The following is a 19575-nucleotide window of genomic DNA, read 5'->3' as shown; positions in this document are numbered from 1 at the left end:
TTTGATAGTTTACTAATATTGTACATTTTAAGTCCACACATTATATTAATATTCATATATGGACTTGGGAACTATAGTTACACCTCTTCCAACGAAGCTCTAAACAGTGCCAGGTGGTAGCCGCTCAGCAGAAAGGACACAAGCTAACACTCCATGTCATCTACACTTGTGGCATGGCCGAACCCCATAAACCGAGCCTTTGAACTGAACCCCTATGGATGAGAAGAGTCAGATAAAAGCACCACATGGAGGATCTTCGTACAAGATCTTGAAGCAAGTAGGTAATGTGACAATTCACTGAATAGGTGGCTCTACTCAATCAACAAGTCTAGTCTAAAATATCTGGCCTAAGGCTACAGATAGTCATAACATTAAATGGATAGATACCTATGACAAGAGACCTCAGCTACTAGGATGAGACTACGTGTCTTTTCATCCCACAGTTTATGCTCACCTTCCTCTATTATAAAAGCTTACACTTGGTGTCACGCAAGAGGTAATGCAAGTTTAGACTCTTACAATAACTTTCTGATATATCTATTTGTTACTCACAAAAACCAATCCTCTTTTACATTGGAGGATCATGCCCAAAGCCCTCACACACTCATATAACTACCTTTAACTGACATGACCGTTGGAATGTGCGTGGCCAACTCCACTCCACTGGAGGAGGCCACGTGTGGCAATGATTTGTCCAAGTGTATAAGAACTCAGTACGCATGGATGTGAAAGGTCTTAGGATTTGTTAGCCACATTGGAGGTGCATTTTTCAAGGTCAACAGGAGCCATTAATATTAGGTGGGGAAAATAAGAACCCTTATACAAGTATAGATACAAAGGAAAAACCAAATGAAAGACTAAAGTTACACTTACAAAAAGCACAAGTACATTCTCCATTGATCAATTCAATTCATAAATGTTATTATCATTGTTTCAATTGTAAGGCATGTCAAACTCCCTATCCAAAAGATTAATGCATATATATCCCAAAACTAGTGTCTACTTTGATAAGTAGAATATTGACTATTTTCTAATTGTAAGATATTCTTAACTAAATATTAGAAGACAAGATCAGCACATAATGCATTAAAACCTTAATTCCCAAAAGGCAACTGTATTTGTTTGAAGTGAACGAAGAATGAAGGCACGTATGTGACTCCAAAGAAACATTTGTGGAATATCCAACTTGACATTTTTAGGTAAATTAGGTACTTGAATTTATCATCATCCGAGAGGCTATAATCTAATATTTGATTGCTAATGCTTCAGATACAAACCAAGTGGTCTAATTTGTGGAAAAGAGAGATAAATCTTTATTGAGGCATGCAAACTTTGATGTTTCTCGTGGACTTCTCCACTTGATTTAATTTGTGTGGCAATGGTAATTGCGATATTTATATATAAATATATATTGAAGAATAACAAAGATAAATTAATAAGAAATAGAAAGCTTTTCTACTTCACTCGAAAAACAAAGCATTTTATTAGAAAATACAACAACAATAACAACAAAGTAATAACTAGAAAAAACAAAAGCTTAAAACAAAGCCTTTTATTAGAAAATACAACAACAACAACAACAAAAAAAAAGCTTCTCCACTTTTCTTAGTATTAGAAAAGCCTGTGCTTATGGGGTCGAAACATCAACCTTGATGTCCAGATTGTTGAGTGGATTAGGGAAATCCATAACCTAAAATTCAGCATAGCATGTAAAGTGATTGTGTAGCACCCCGAAAATTCGTTATAGTCATTAATATTAGAAATTAGGATCTATTAGCGAGAAGTTGAATATTGAAGGACCAAATTATTTTGTTTACATAATTTATGGATCAAACTGTGGACTATTCATAGTTAAGGACGTGTTTAATTAGAAAATCATTTTGTTTATGGAATAATTAAGTAGATTATATAATAACCATGAATGACTAAAATATGTTTAGGTAATTAACATAATTACATGCATGTATATATGTCAAGTATGCCAAATTATAGTAAGAATAATGATAATTACCATAAATATGGAACAAATAAGGAAAATTTCCATTTCCACACTAGGAAAGATTCCACTCTCCAATTCATGATAATATTTTATTATTTTTCACAGCCAATCTCACGGCAATTACTCTTCTTTCACACACACGTCACTTCATTTGTCTCACACACAAGAAATCAATAATTGTAGATACCACAATTATGGAGAAAATAAAGGAAAGATTCCATTTTAACCCATGAAAATATTTTATCATTTCCACACACACAACTCACGTCTCTCACCTTTCTCACACACACAAGTCATTTGTCCTACACACAAGAATTCACAAGGGGACTTTTGACAGTCAAGTTCTTCACACACTTATTTATCAAATTTCATTACGAGGTAAGTGATGTTGCATGTGGTTTATGTGAATTTGTATTTTGTACTTTAAATTTTGGAATTCATTTCATGGGCCATATATGTGATGATAAAAGGGCCGGAGTTTAGTAGCGCTACGCACATGAATTGCTACCACCTATGTTCGGAATAGTTCGTGTGTCTCCTATACATATGATATGAAATCCTGTTTTCCTTAATTTATATGTAAATTACTTGTCCATTGCACACACTTACTGAGATTTTCTTAAATCTCGCCCCTTTAAATTTCCCCCCCTTTCAGGTAATTAGAGATCGGAAGTTTGGAGCTCGTAATTGGTCAGTGGTGGCAGAATGTTCTTATTTAAATAAAAGGGAATTCATATTCTCGGAAGAATTTTTTTTTTTTTTTAAATGATTAGTCACTTTGAGAATAAATGCTATTTCTATTTTATTTTGAAAGACAACATTTTTTTATATAAAAAAATGATCATTACTTCTTCTTTTTTTGTGTTTGATACATATTATTTTCTGATTTAATGACACTTAAGCCCTCATCAAGAAATTGGGATGTTATAGATTGGAAGCAAAGCAAGACCAGCAACAATTTTTGGCAATGTCCCTTCTTTTTCTTTCTTATAGACCAAAAAGAAGGCTGCACTAAATGTTAAGACCATACAAATGACTGAAGCAAAGAGTGTAACTAGTCCACCCATCAACTTTGCTGTTAATGTAAATAGAAAATCATCTTCTCCATAGCATGAAGTTAAGATAGACCAGAACATCATTATGGAAGCTGTCGAGCTAAACATTGCCACTGCATCAGATGTCACAAAAACTATGAACCACTTGTCGTTCAAGAAAATTGGAGCCCCCGTTTCTTCCATATGCCCGCTTGGCACGGTAAAGGCTGCAGCAAACACAACAGTGGCAATTAAGGTTGCCACAACCATGCAAAAAGTTGTTGGGTCCTTCATCCACTTCTCACCAGCAACTCGTAACTTCTCATGCTCATCCGTAAACAACTCCCTAGGTGTTTTTTTTGTTAATATTTTTCTTCTGAACATCAGAAGGCTGTAGAATCTTCTCCACCTCTTGTAAAGCTTACTCAAATTAATGTATTAACATATATATATATATATATATATATATATATATATATATATATAATTCAAGATAAACAAGAGATGACACAATTCACCGTCATGTTATAAAGTATTCCTCACCTCTTTGAGGGGCAAAGGAAAGGGAATTTGTTAGTCGTGTTAATTTCTCACCTTAATCCACAGTAGTTCTCTATGCATTTGAAGGGTTGCTCCAGAGACAATATTGAGTCTGCTTGAAGGTGGTAATTCTGCAACCAAATGCAAAATGTTGTTTTCAGATTTATCTTCTAAGGACATCAATAAATCTTTAATAGCTCCTGTGTCATAGATGAGATTAAAGACTTTCTCTTGTCAGTTAATAACTGCAACTTGAAATATGGTGTGACCATTTGAGTTAGCTTTCCATATAAGATCAGGATATGATCGGATAAGCAGAGTCAAAAACTCAACATTCCCAATTTTTGCAGCATCAGTAAGCATAGGAGTTTTTGGTTGGCTACATATGACTGAAATTTCCCAGTCCTTTAATTGTGCGCAGAGCTCCTTTACCAACTGATTGGCTTGTTTCCACATTTGAATTGAACCACACACCCTTTTGAAACCTAAAATCATTGCTAAATTATTTCTAAAATTCATATTATCTACAGAGCCAAAAAAAAAAAAAAATGAAAAAACAACTACTAAGAAAAAAGTGAATAAATCTATGTATTGATCATCTATAAGGGAAGAAATATCATCCATAAACTCAGCAAACAAATCACCATGATCTTAGCACTGTGATCTGATCTTTCCAGCATGTATTACTCATTCATTGTAATTAAATTAATTAAGAGCATAGTCAGGGATTTGCTTTTGATGTAGGTAGTAAAATAGTTCTTTCTCATTTTTAGAAATCGTGTATATATACAAATGTATGCTATGAATGAAAATACCAAAATTTGTGTGTTTGTATATACACAAAGTCCAGACTTTAAACCATGGTTGTCAGACTCAGTCCAGACACTGACTCAGACAATGCAGTTGTTCGACGGGGTCAGTGGTTCAACAAGTGACCCTATGGGTCAATGCCTGTCAAATATAGTATAAATAGAATGGTCTTACAGGGAACATAAGGGGTGATTCTCTCGAGTTTTTCACATATCCATTCTTGACTTGTACCGTAGTGTGACAAAGTTTTTCGAGCTAATGCGTGTAGAGCACTTCCTTTCACGGCGTCTGGAGAAATGTCTATACTTCTATCAGCTTCCAATATTTTCAATGCGATATCTACATATAAGAAAAGCAATTTTGAAACTATTGCAAATATAATTTTCATTGTCATCTTGCCCCTAGTCGTGAACAGAGATTCCATACCATACATGTCACTGTCGATAGTTGCAACAAGAATGTCTTTGTGCTCCTTGGCCTTGAAATCTTTATTAATAGGTGTAATGCCGTGAAGATATTCAAACATTTTTTCCTTTCCCATCAAAGCTGCCATTTCAATCAGGCTCATATTCCTTTCGTCTCGAATTTTTGTCAGTTCTTCATTTTTTTGTTACATGGCCTTGGCAATTTCTATAACCCCTGATATAGCTACAAAATAGAAAGCTGTGTGTCCATAATCATTCAGCAATTTCAGGTCTTCTTTGTCCAATTGTTTGACTAGCTCATGGGCAAACGCAGTTTGCTTAGCGAGAGCAGCTATGTGAAGAGGCCTTTCTCCTCTTTCTGTTATCTTAAGAGAACCTGCACTTTTACCCAATCTGAGAGTAGTTTCAGCATCTTTCCAATCTCCTTTTAAAGCAGCTTTATATAACGATATACAAAGCTACGGACTTTTTTTTCATTTCTTCCCCTGATGATGTTCGGGGAGAACTATTGTCAGACATGTGTTGAAAGTGGAAGATGCTCCACAACTATGTAACACATATTAAACTAAAGTAGACATAAATCCACTTACATAACGTAGTACACAATCATCAAATCTTAATATTTACTAGCCACATCAACTTTGTATTGAAGTTGTTCCAACGCTAATTGCAACAATTTCCATCTCATTACTGTTGAAATTTGTTCAAATCATAACGAGGATATTGATGATTTTTGGATACTTTCCAAGTAGGGGATGTGAAAAATTGGACGAAAATAATTACATTGAACAAAATAAAATTGCATAGAACCAAAATCAAGTCTGTCGAAACCTCTTAATAGGTTTTAAGCCTCTCTCTCTCCCCCTCATGGTTCGTTTTATCACTCGGCCACAGATGTCACATAGTCCCAACCTAAGACCTCTGTAACGGGATTTCCAGCTGGAAAATCATATAACTTGCATGGGACGTGGCCGTGTACATAAATAACTTGGGCAGATTATACGTTATGCTCATATTCATAGTCATCTTGCCACCCCCGGATTGGATATTGATCCGAAGTCGATCCGAATTCGATCAAATTAATGGGAGATACATTTAGGGTCTTAGTCCAATAACCCGATCAAGATCTTAATTCTATAATCCGTTAATTAAATGGATAAAAAATGGATAGAGGTTAATTGGATTCAATAACAACCCTATCCAATTTGTTATAAATAGCTAAGTCGGTTAAATAGTTTTATGGCATGTTATTTGACAGTAAAATAAAAAAAATGAGAAAGTAAAGAAATTTAGAATAAAAAAGTCATCAAATTCAAAACATAAAAAGTAAGAAAGTCAATTAATGTGTACAAAATGTTCTCAAAAGCGTAATGCGTGAAGGTTTCAGGTTAGGTGAGTCTAGACGAAGTCTAGGCGTAAAAAAATGTAAAAATGTATTTTTTTATTAATATTATTTTAAAATTTTAATCGGTCTAAAAATTATTTCATTTCATTGCGAGCATGAAATTTGTATGGAAAAAAATAAATTCTAGGCATTTGAGTGAATAGATGAGAGAGAGAGAGAGAGAGAGAGAGAGAGAGAGAGAGAGAGTATTTTCCTTGATTTTGAAGAAATTATTATCACGTGACCAAAAGTAAGAGGACATTTTCCTTGAAAAAAATGATAATTAAACAGCACAAAAATAAGAATTTGGATGGAAAAAATACATTTTCCATGAAAAATATTGGCAATCAAATGCACCTTTAATGATACATACAAATTATAGTACCAAATGCAATGTTAAAAGCTTAATAAAATAAATATATTCGATAAGCAAGATAATAATAGTGTTAATTGAATTATTTGGAGAGTTTTAAATTTTTATTAAATAGTAAAAGATATGAAAAATGATTAATTTAATAAAATATAAATATCTATTTATATAATAATAAAATACTCAATATCCTACTGTCAAACCAAATCTAAAATACACTACAACCAAACAAAACGTACAATGTACTCCAGCGAAACCAAATGAATTATTATCCCACTTCGAAAGTTTATAACAAAATGTTTAGAAACGTCATCTATAAATAAATGAGTCAATGAATGGATAAGCAACCTTTTGTCTTTCAATCCAATTGGCTACAAGTTAGAAATTCATAATTATTAAACTCGTTTAAGAATTGATGAATTTGAAAGAAAAATATGTATTAAAAAAAGTTAATTTCAACATTGATTTTATTTTCCTAATTTCTTTAATTCGGATCGGATGTTCGATGACATAGAAAATCAAATATGGATTTAACAATCAAATATCTGTTGGATTATCAAATCAAATCAAATAATTATTCTGATCGGAATGGATCGGATATGGGCGATCCGGTTTATATCCAATCCATTTATAGTCCAAATTCTGGCTAGAAGTGGGCAATAAAAATAGAAAATCGATCAAACCAGTTCGGGTCAGTTTGACATAGGTAATTAATTTGGTTAGATTTTTTTTTTCTTAAATAACATCACGATGGGTCTGTTCAGCAATGGTTTGAGAGTCAAAATGCTAGTTAACCAAACCGACTTCACCCACTTGTATGTTTTTTTTTTAAAATAAAAATCAAAATATAAGTTCTAATCTCATAACCATATCTCAATTCCCGCCAATATATGATGTTGTCAGTAAGTAATAGTATTGAAAATTTTCTTTTACAAGCTCATTATAATATACTTAGTATATTTTCCCTACTAAAACAGTCAGATTACAAAATGTTAAAAAAAAAAATCAAATTCTTTAGTTTTCTGTAGATCTGTCTCTATTAACCTGATTTTATTTTTCAGTCAATAGTTCTTATAATATAAAGTCGGTGTAAGAGTTATAGTGAGTTGGTTTGGATTGAAATTCACCCAAACCGACTAATTTGGTTTTAGTTTCAAGTTGGAGTAAAATCGATTCAAACTAAATCACGTCCAGGCCTAATTTGGACTCATACACTTACCCTATATTTGATCAACTCCCGAACTTGTAAAATAAAATAAAATGAGAAACTTACCATTTCCGGAAATTGGATTTTCTACTTTCACTTCAACTTGGCTCATAACGGGATTTAGTTCTGGATCCGATTCATAACTCCTCCAACTCGTTGCTTTACCACTCCTTAGTCTTCTTTTACCCGATGACCTGGAAATATATCAAGAAAACCAATATTCTACTGTTAATTGATATCAGTTCGGGTTAAGTTCTGCATATATAGTAGATATGAATTTGATAACATTTCAACATTGTACAAGTAACTCCTGATCTGCTATAATGCGAATGCTGATTATTTCGCGCAGGCACGGGTGATAATGCTCAAAATGGACTTTTGAAATGCTTTTAAGCACACCCAAACAGGGTCTCAATTTGTTATGTGCTACCCTGTATAGAAAGCGTTAGCTCAAGTTTGAGCAAAGGCAGTGAACTGATAGCTGAAGCCCTCAATTATTATTCATTTTTTGGGAGGAAATTGCAGTACGCCTTGTCAGATTACAAAGTCGAACTGAAATCATGCATTAAGAGTTTTACTTTTGCACTTTTTGAAAAAGATGATAATAAAATTTCATGAGCTTATTTCTTCATAATTTGGTGGATTTCGAAAATTATATTTTTAAGATTTTCGCTTGAATTCCTTGTTTCGTAAAGCGTCATAACTGATTTACCAACGATGGTTGCAAAGGATGGGTGGTTGAAATCATTTGCATGGGGTGTGGTCCATTAGGAAATGTGTAATGTGAGACTTGTATGGATGTTTCACTGACAATTGGATAGTTTTTGTTAACTACAAAGCATGGTGCAACGTAAAAATTAAAAGGAGGGGACTAAAATGATTAGAAAAGTAGAATAGGGACCTATTTATTATTACATAACTAGTTTGGAAGCTGATATGCAATTTTCCTCGCTCCTTAGTCTTTTGCGTGTGTTTCGTCCTCATAATTGTGAATTAATCTATTTGTATACTACAATTTAAAAATATCACCGTCTGGTGGATTTTTTGAATTAAAAATATAATCCTAGAATATGAAAATTTTGAGAATGGTTGTAGGATATAGGACTTTTTTTTTTTTTTTTTTCATTTTTACAAAATATCAAATTTATCCTACAATTATTCCTGCATAATTACATTTTTCCCTCTCTCCATTCATAGATAGCACTATCGGAAGGGCAAAATACTCTTTAAGGTTCTCGATCTTTACTCAATATAGCATTTATGTCCCTAAAAAATTTATATGATATTGATCTTATCCTTGAACTTTCTATTAATTAACGCATTTTTGTTTTTATGTAATAGTTTATGCCTAAAAAGTACGTTGAAATAGCGTATAACAATTTATCTTTCCATTGTACTTTTAATAAATAAATAAGTACAAAAAATATTTTTTTCTTATTTTAAATCATGGAAATAAAATATTTTGATATAAATCATCATCAAAGAAAAGATATACTAATTAATGGAAAGCTAAAGATAATAATTAGACAAAAAATTTAAGAAGCTAATTGCTATAATGAGCAAAAATTGAGGAGCTATACTCCAATTAAAAGGTCTTTGAAAAAAAAAAGAAAAAAGAAAAAAATTATGATGATGTTTGGTGGGGGATTAAAATTAGATTTTTAATATATTGTGATAGAAGTTTTTGAAATTTGTTATTGAAAAGTTGTAGGATCCATAAAAGATATAATTAATATTAAGCCCTTGTTTGAGCCCCGTTTTGGGGGATAGAATGAATTTTTGAATAGTCTATTGATGTGAAATGTGTGGTTAAAAATAAGGAAAAATTTTAGATTTGTGTGTAATATTATTTTATTGAAAAATGTGTGGTTGAAATAATGTTAAAATACTGTTGAAAAATGTGTTTTTACCAAAAAATGGAGATCAAACAAGGACTAATTATTTTTAATCTAAACCAAATAGGCTCTACGTTGCTAATATAACCACCCTTTTAAATATTTGAAGATTACATGGTTAAACCATTTTCTACTAATATATAAACATCATGGGTCCCAAATGATTGAACCAAAAAATAAAAAAATAAAAAAATCATTATTTCCGTACAGTAGTGCGTCCAGCGACTTTCTTGTCTTGGGTTTGGTAGCCATTTCCCATTCATTTTTAGATATTATCAGACCATTGCACCCGTCTGACATGATAAAAGACATATGCCTGCATAATGAGAATCCTTTCATTTATCACTTACCCTTTTTACCCCTGTAAAAAAGGTCAAAAACTTAAAGTAGAATCTTCAAAATTCATATGCAATTGTCCTTTTATGTCAGAAACTTCAATCAATTGAAATTGGATTGCTCTGTGCAATGGACAAATAATCTCTAAAAATGGGTAAAAAAATGTAGAACAAACGAGGCTTATTTAAAAAATGGGTTTTTTTTTTTTTTTTTTTAAATGTGTGATTAAAAAAGAAAAAATATTTTTAAATTATGCGTAATTTTGTTTTATTTAAAAATGTGTGATTAATCAAGAGATTAAAAAATGTATTATAATTTTAATTGGAGCCGAATGGGGCTTATCCAATTGTACTAGAAGTCAAAGTAACTGTTTGTTCATTGAACTATTCAAGTAAAGACTATTCTCTGAAAAAAAAAAAAAATAATAATAATAATGAAGAAGATGGAGAAGAAGAAAGAATTAGGAATTTATGCTGCATCCCATAGAAATACATGTTAAGAAGAATAATATGATACCTTTTATGTTAGATAATATCATATCTACAACCAATTTAGTGAAAAAAATCATTGAAGATGTATTACCCAGTATTATTAAACTGGAATAAGATAGACGATCAAGCGAAAAACCCGTGATCCAATATTAACCTATTCGAGCCACTCTATTAGACTAGTTTACAATCCACACAATAAAATAAAATTTGAAAAAAAAAACACGCACACAAATTTTCATGAAAAAAAACCCTTTGAATCGAACCCATTAACCCGTTTATCATTGTTTAATTAAAAATTAAAAAATTTATTTAGCATCTGAAAAGTTGCATAACATTCTAGACTTCATTTTTCATTTTTTTTTTAAATTGCTAATAGCTTTTTATACTTCATCTTAAAAACCATCATCTTCCAGAGTTTTTGGAGCAAAGATTGAAACTAAAATTAAGGATTAATTTAGCCCCTATTTGTTTTCCATTCTTTTCTCATTAAAATAAAAAATATGATCGTTATCAATCACATCAAAGTACTAAGTTTGAATTTATATCTCGTGTGAAGTCATAACAACTATATTTTTCATTCTTATTCTTACAAAACTGGAAAACAAATAGGGCATTGGCTTAATGTGATAGATAACGATTATATTTTTCATTTTAATGAAAAAATAATAGAAAACAAATGAGGGCTTAGTATATAATAATGATAATTACTAACATTAGGCCATGTTTGAGCCAAATTTCTTTAAAAAATATTTTTTCTAATAGTGATTTGACATCCATTTCAACAATTTATTTTTTAATAAAATAATATTATATGTAAGTCCAAAAATTTTTAAAGAGTATATATATATATATATCTCGTCTAACCCAAAAAAAAAAAAAAAACACAAACACAAAATGCCAGTTTAAAATCTTTACTCCAAATTACTAATTTTTTGACGTAAAATTTACAAAACAATAGGATTTAGGGTTCCATCTTAAAAGATCAACCTGGCAAAGAGGAGTAGCTCAAAATCTTGTAAATTAATCTATATTTTCTTCTTTATTCAACGTGAGATTTTATCTCTTAATATGCCCCCTGCAAGTCGGGTTGTCAATAGATTGGATTTTGATCCGAATCCGATAAAATTAATGGGAGATGGATTTAGGGTCTTAATCCGATAACCCGATCAAGATCTGAATCCGATAATTCATTAACTAAATGAAATAATTATGAATTTAGATCAATCCGATCCGATTTATTATAATAATATAATATATTTTATATATCATCGGAAGTTTTTATAAAACATAATTTTTTCCATTTTGAAATACTTTACACATAATTTTCAAATGATAATTAATATTAGATAATGATATGATATTGTTATTTGAAATATTTAAGGAGATTTATTTTTTTATTAATTAAAATAAGATAAAAATAATAATTATTTTATTATTTATTGAATAAAAACCCATCTAAGCCTTTTAAGTTTAGGGCTTAAAAGTTGACTAATATAAAATATTTCTCCTTCTAATTTTTTTCCAATGTTTTAAACATTGACTCGAGCATCGATTCAAAAAATGAAGAGGGTTAAGGGTCAAAGGGTTGAAACGTAATCGAACTGTATGACAAATTAAATAAATAAATACACAAATAAACTATATTATATCACTAATTTTTTTTTAATTTTAGTTTAACAATTAAAAAAATATAATCCATATTTATTGATTAAATTTAATGTAGTAATTTGTATTAGAACAATGATTTTTTTTTTTTAAATTCGGATCGGATTATCGGATAACATAGCAAACCAAATATGGATTTAACAATCAAATATCTGTTAAATTATTGGATCGGATGGGACCGATAATTATTCTTAACGAATCGGATCGGATTTGGACATATCTGCTTCATATACGATCCATTTATAGCTATACCTGCAAGATGGTGGTTCATTTGAGCAGATCAATCTTAAAATCCGTATATTCATTTATTAAGTCTTAATCGGATCAAGTGTTTCATTTTAAAAGGTCAACCTTTTAGATATGAGTAGCTCAAAGCCTTATAAAATGATCTATATTTTCATCTTTATTGGATATGAGATTTTATCCTTTCACAATTTAAATAATGACGTTAAAATACAAAACAACTAAACACCATCGAGTACAATTCCTTAAAAGTCGGGCACCTAAATTTCCATGTTTAATACATGCAAAAAATAGATCCCGCTTAATTGACACCAATTACCTCCGTGATACGTGGAATAAGAATATATTGCCTTTGAAAAATTAAAAATTTCATTATTATTTTTTTCATTTTTTTCTTTTTCACCAGATTCATAATTTATAATCTCTAAAGATGTTTAAGGCTGCCTTTCTTTTACATATGTGATTTCCATTACATGTTACACATTTTTTATGAAATGTTTTTGTTGCATATAAAATATTATACAATGTAATATACGAAAGTATCACGTGTAGCATATGATAGCTCGAAAACCAGCGCATGTCGACTTTAATCTTCTTGTGGTTCGCCTTTTGCGATAAATTTGACGATGAAAAAGTAACAACGGAAAGTTGAAATTACAAAAATGAAAAATTGCCGAGAAATTATCGGAATCTGTGATGGACATCTTGGAGAGAACAGATGTGGTTGACAGCTTGAGGCTTCCTCCGTGTTTGGGGGCAAAAACCCTTTGGGGCCCAGCCCTGCCTCCCCCTACTTGCCCCTGCTAGGTTAGCTTTAAAGTCGAATCTAGAAACTATGATATTGCCTACAGATATTTAAGAGCTGTCTTGAGGGTATGCATTGGATTTTGATACTTGTACATCGGGTTTGACACTCCTATGCACCGATCCCTAACAACAAAGGAGGCTTCACAATGAATAAAAAAATCATAGACCCCCTATTTTCAGGGGGTTGGTACGAGTAGCATCGTCCGTATGCATTTGATAAATCGGTCTTGGGGGTTGTGCATGTGTTAAATATCTGGCTTACGTTGATTCCTTATTCTTGAATCTCCTTGTTGAAGAGTAACATTTTAACAAAATTCACAATTTAGCTCCCGTTCGGCATTCTTTTTTTCAAAATGTATTTTTCTCTCTTCTTTTTAACCCTACATTCTTTATTAAAATAATATTATACGTAAATAAAAAACTTTTCCTTCTTTTTCAACCACACAATTCCCATCAAATTATTATTCTAAAATGTATTTTTACATAAAAATAGCTCTCAAACACCCTCTTAATTTAGAATAATGAGTTACTTGTACATAAACAATTACATATGAGTAAAGAGGGCGTTGATGGTGCTAGAGACGTGAACCACTAAGTATAAAAATGTTGTAATTCTTCATTTGCAAGGAGAGTTTCTATGAATTCCTTGGTTAGTTTAAAATAAGAACAGGGAAAGAGACCGTGCTAATAATGGAGATGATGAAGGAGTAACATTAGCAGTTTAAGTGTTCAAAGTGCTAAAAGTCATACCGTATGAATGCAAATTTCAAGGTATGATTCAACGATAATGTCCAATCTGGAGAAACTATAAAAAGTAAGCATAACACTGTAGTTATGTCTCAATAATGTAAATTAAATATCATATGTGGATCGCCTCTATTGTGACGAGCAATTAAGTGATTACTTAAGAAATTTTTGATTTTAAGTGGAGAAATTTTTAAATCAGTTCTAAACTGTGTATAGATTAGTGATCGAAGTTGAATAAAATGTAATGAAATTGTGTAAGTTTGCAAAATAAAGTACATAATGTTGAAACACTTTATCATTGATTTAAATGTTTAAACAGCTAAATGAAGTCACATGTACATCATTTAAAATATTATCTAAAATAGTCATTAAGTAGTGAATTACAATTGTGGATCTAAATCATAAGTAGAAATAATATTAACTAAACACTCTAATAGTTGCAAAGTTGCTACTTAGTCTCCATTCTTCGCATAATAATTATTAACTTGTATTGCCCTCGGGGCATAATCCAGTGGTGCAAAGGACAGGAATGCGGTTATCTCATGTCTTGTTGACAGTCGCAGTATGGGAGGTTCGATTCCTGAGACATGAAATTGGACTTCTTGTAGGTGCAGTGTATATACAACTCTTGTTCCCTGGTCTATTGAGGCACATCCCGAGATTTACCTCCCTCACAAAGTTCTAGGGGCGGGACAGTGGGGGCCTTTAAGGTTGAGGTTCAACTTTTTTTTTTTTTTTTTATTATTAACTTGTATCACGACATTAATTATGAACCCACTAAGTAGCAATGTAATGACTGAATAACCCCCAACTATCCCAAAATACAACAATTTTATTTCTTTCTTCGTCTTTGCATTTTAATTTAAATATAATTCAGGACGTAATCCCATATCCTAAAGAAAAAAAATTTAATAAGTTTTATTTAGTTAATTTTCTAATGTGGCAAATTTCATTTATTTAATCGTCAAAATATCAATTTTTTTTATTGAAAATATATTTAATTGTACCTCAATTTTAGTATTTAACTGCTTTATATTGCAAATTTCAAAACAAAACTTCAATGCATTTTTCTTGGCTGGCTGAGAGCATCTCCAAAAAACTCTCAAAATACAAGACATTTTTTTTTTTATTTTAGATAGTCAATGCTTAAAAATAAATTTCAAGATACATTGTAGAGGCCATTAACATCTGCTTGAAGGATATAATACTATATAATTCTTGAGAAATTACAGCTGGGAACAGTAGAATTTTTCATGTAAATGGACAATAATTTCTGAAGAGAAAAACATCCCAACGATGTACAGTTTAAGCTAGGGCTGTAAGCAAAAATCACCAAACCGAAAAATCGAACCAAAACCGCATTTTAGAAACCGTCGGTTTGATGCTACGTGGACCCGATCAAAGAAATGGTTTTGACCCAAATCAAACCGGTCAAAATGGTTTGGTTTAGGTTTGAGAATTTTAATTGCGGTTTAAAACCAAATCGGAGTAGCGAAAAAATATATAAAAATAAAAAAAAATTAAAAAATGAATTTTTTTGAAAATTTATCCAAATATGTAAAATTCAATAGTTTCATTTGTGGGTATTTTTGTCAATTTCTAATTTTATAATACAGATATATTATTATTATTATTATCATCCAATAATCCTAATACATAGCTAATAATCTCAAGACTGATATAATCTATCAAAAATCATTTTCCTCTTCAGAATTTAGATGAACTCTAGCCGACATCCAACACGGTCTTGAGTCACCGACACCACACACTTCTTTTTCAGATTTTTCACGCCTCTTCAAAGTTGAATAGTAGTCTTTATACCCAATTAGAGACAAAGAGATCCTAAACATTCAGTGATAATATTTGCTACGAATAAAGTTTCAAATCAATAATTTTTTTGGAACAAACTAAGGTAAGAATATGAAATTAAATGCGTTTCGTAATATCATACAAACTTAAACTTGTGTAATTGTTATGTTTAGGTATTATAAATAATTATTTTATTATTGTTGTTGGTTATTCTCTTTATCTAATCAGTATCCTTTTTTCAGATATGATGATTACGAGGTCTTATTAAATATCATTATATTTTTTGGACCATATATCTAATTTAGTAGATTTATATTGTAATGTTATTATTTTGTCATTAGCCTAAAAAAGGTGAACAAAAATGAAAAAACTATGTTTTAGTTTATTGTAATTTTTCTTTGATTTAGTTGGTATTTAAATTTATAGTAGATATATTTAGCCTCTGTTTGAGCCATATTTTCCATATCATCATAATGAGAAAATTGATTGTTGGAGAGGAGGTTAGGTCCCACACATGAAACAGCAGGTCAACAAAGGTAGTTGGACTTGTGGGATAATGATCCAAATTTTCATTTTTTTTGTTTCAAAAATTTGGTTCAAACAGGGGTTTAGTTTGTTTTAGATTTATTGCTAGTAAGATATAAATATATATTGAATTCAATGAATTAATGACATAAAGTAGACGGAAAAAAACATATAGCGAAACTGGCGGTTTAAAACCGGACCAAACCATTAGGTTTATATTTGAGTTTTTTTCAAACCGTTCAAAATGGTTTGGTTTAGGCTAGGGTTTTTCTCAAACCGATTTAATCGGTTTGATTTGAAAATCTGTCAAAAATCGGTAAAATCGAATTGCTTACACCCTTACTAAACATGACCTAAATAAAATATGTTGTTACTCTTCAACAAGGAGATTCAAGTAATGAACGAAAGTCGATCATTAACACGTGCTCAATGGCCCGTATATAGACAAGCAAATGGATGATAAAAAAAAAAAAAATCCATATCCCATTATAATCAGATATCTAATTAGTTTGGTAGGCACAAATTAAAATGAACAGGGACAGTTTTATGAAATACATACCGAAAAGTATATTCTGTATACCTACTTAGGCCATTGAATTGAGATATTTATTGTTTGAATGAAATATTACGTGTTAATTATATTTGTTAAGTTAAACTCAATGCAAATTAGTGGAATTTGAAGAAAGGAACAAGAAACAAATGAAAACAAAAGAAATTCAAAAATTTGGAGACTAAAATGAAAAGTTTCAAAAGTTTATTCGAGCTGTATATCGATAATTGGAGAGTGCTAGGATGCTAATTAGATGTAAGTAGAAGTCAATGAGTGAATCATTAAAATACAATTAAAGAATTCAATTTTTTAGTTGCACAAGTTATGTTTCAAAAGTTCAGCCACAAATTGAGACCCATGTTTCACATAATAAACGTTCGAATTGAAAAAATGATATTTCTAAAATAATTATAGCCTTTTGAGTTGATTTTTAACGTACTCTAAATCACTTCAGTCAAATAACAATGTTGATGACTGCTTAGGGACGACCTGAATGTGAGCCTGTGTTCCAACCAACCCAAGATTGAATCGATTACATGGCATGCGCGCTTTGCTATTTTCAACCTGAACGCATTTAATCCCTGTTTTGATACAAACTCTTTTGGGGACGAAATTCTAATTACTATTTAAGCAACTAGATGCTATAAGGGACGAAGATACAACATAAAATAACATAATTACACCATTAGGAAGAGGACTAGCATGCAAATCGAGGGCAATTAGGATGAAGATTGAAGATCCAAATCTGAAATCAAGATTCAAGAAGACAAAGTACACTTTTCATGTTTCTCTCATCGTTATAAATTTCGGGTGATATTTTTTCAATAATTTTTGTGTAATTTACACATATCATTACGCTAGTCTGATTCCTCCCATGTATTCATTGAGATAAGCCCTTTCATTTATTTATTTAAGTTAAAGCTAGTAATTTAGTTAATTCTTGCACTTCTTTATTAGTTGTTTGTTGCAGTACTGAAAAGTTCACAATAGTTCAGAATACAGCAATATTAACACATAGATAATAGATATTAGGAATAACAATATCACGCGTGCAATCATCTAGATAATCGTGTAATTTAATGTATTCTAATCATTCGAATTCAGACTAGATATATGATTGGGTCATGATTATAATAAATTTAATTTATCTTAGGAAAAAATTATATATAATAACTTTATTGATGTCAAGAATGCATGAACGAAACTAAATTGTATAATCAAGAATTATAGACAGCAATATATGGATTCAAATTCCAATACAATCATCAACAATTTGATATAAACAAACAAGTGTTACATATATCTTATATTAACTTAGCATAATCACAAAATAATCTCTGTTGTGTTACATGATTTGAATTTCAAACAAAATTAGTACACTTAAATTGAAATTTATTCCTTGTAGAACAATAAATTTTCTCATCACATTTATTACTTATCAATAATCTCATACGCTCACAGAGTTCGCTTGATCACGTTCCTGTAATAGAGTTCTTAAATATTTGTAGGTAATATACTAGCTTTTATATTCAATTCAAATCCTAACCCAACTATAGACAGTGGTGGATCCAGTACCTGGCAAACATTAGCGGCCTTGCATGCTGGATCCATCGGGAACTATTTTTTTATTTTTTATTTTTTTTGTTGACAGTAGAGAAAAGTTTTAGGTTACATATTTGGTAACATATAATTTATTTTAGTGGTTTTAATGCATTTGAAAGAATTTGAATCCATGCTCCTTCAAGAAACCTTGCTACTATGTCATTTGGGGAATATTGTTAACATATATAATTTTAGCAAAATAATTATTATATTTGATTTTTAATATTTTATTACAATCGATGGTCAACTGCTAACGTCTGCCCTCGCTTACTCAAAATTCAGGATCCGTCACTGACTATAGAGCTGGGTTATTGAGTTAATAGTTCAACCTCTAATCTAGTGATTGAATGTGTAAGTTAACTCATGACAAATCTAATAAAAATTATTTTTATTATATAAAAGTTAGTAATAATAATTACTGTTTACTAAATTAATCCTTAATTTTATTTATTTATTTCAATCTTTACTCCAAAACTCTAGAAGATGAAAATGAAGTCTATAGTGTTATGCGACTATTCAAATGCTAAATAAAATTTGAAATTTTTAATTAACAATGATCCGACGGGTTATTTGAGTTTGGTTCAAAGGATTTTTTTTTTAAATATATATAAATATTCATTATTTATTTATTTTTGGTTGCATCGATTGTAGACTGGTCTAATAGAGCGGTATTGGACCATTTTTTTTTCTTTTTTTGAAATTTTATAATATATTATTATTCAGTTATGCTTGTAACTTAATGGTCAAGTTTAATTCTTTCATGCTGTATATTTTATAACCACATTCATCACCCTTCGTCCGTGAGATGATCAGCTTATGAGTAACACATATTTGTCGATATTAATATTGATTATATGTACGACAAATAACTAACAGAAAGGAGTATGTGTCATTCTTCTTAACAAGAATAGCTGTCATTCTTCTTAACAAGAATAGCTTATGTAAATTTTGTAAGTCGAACTCCGTATCTTAATATATGTTTTTATGGGATGCAACATAAGTACCCTCAGTGAAAAGAATTATCTTCACTAGAAAATTTCAATGAAAGAGAAGTTAATTTGACTTTTAGAAGAACAAAATAAATTTAGAGAAGCAGTTATTGAGCACACGTGAAATTTATATGTAAAATTATTTTA

General features: G+C 30.6%; 1 pseudogene; it reads right to left on the bottom strand.

The window, feature by feature from the left end:
- Positions 1-2907: 2907 nt before the first annotated feature.
- LOC111408308 lies at positions 2908-4038 on the bottom strand (annotated as a pseudogene).
- Positions 4039-19575: the final 15537 nt, after the last annotated feature.

The sequence above is a fragment of the Olea europaea genome, chromosome 13 (assembly GCF_002742605.1).
Source record: "Olea europaea var. sylvestris chromosome 13, O_europaea_v1, whole genome shotgun sequence".
NCBI classification, from domain to species: Eukaryota; Viridiplantae; Streptophyta; class Magnoliopsida; order Lamiales; family Oleaceae; genus Olea; species Olea europaea.
Note: the sequence above shows the minus strand (reverse complement) of the source record. Positions and strands in the feature narration are given on the sequence as shown.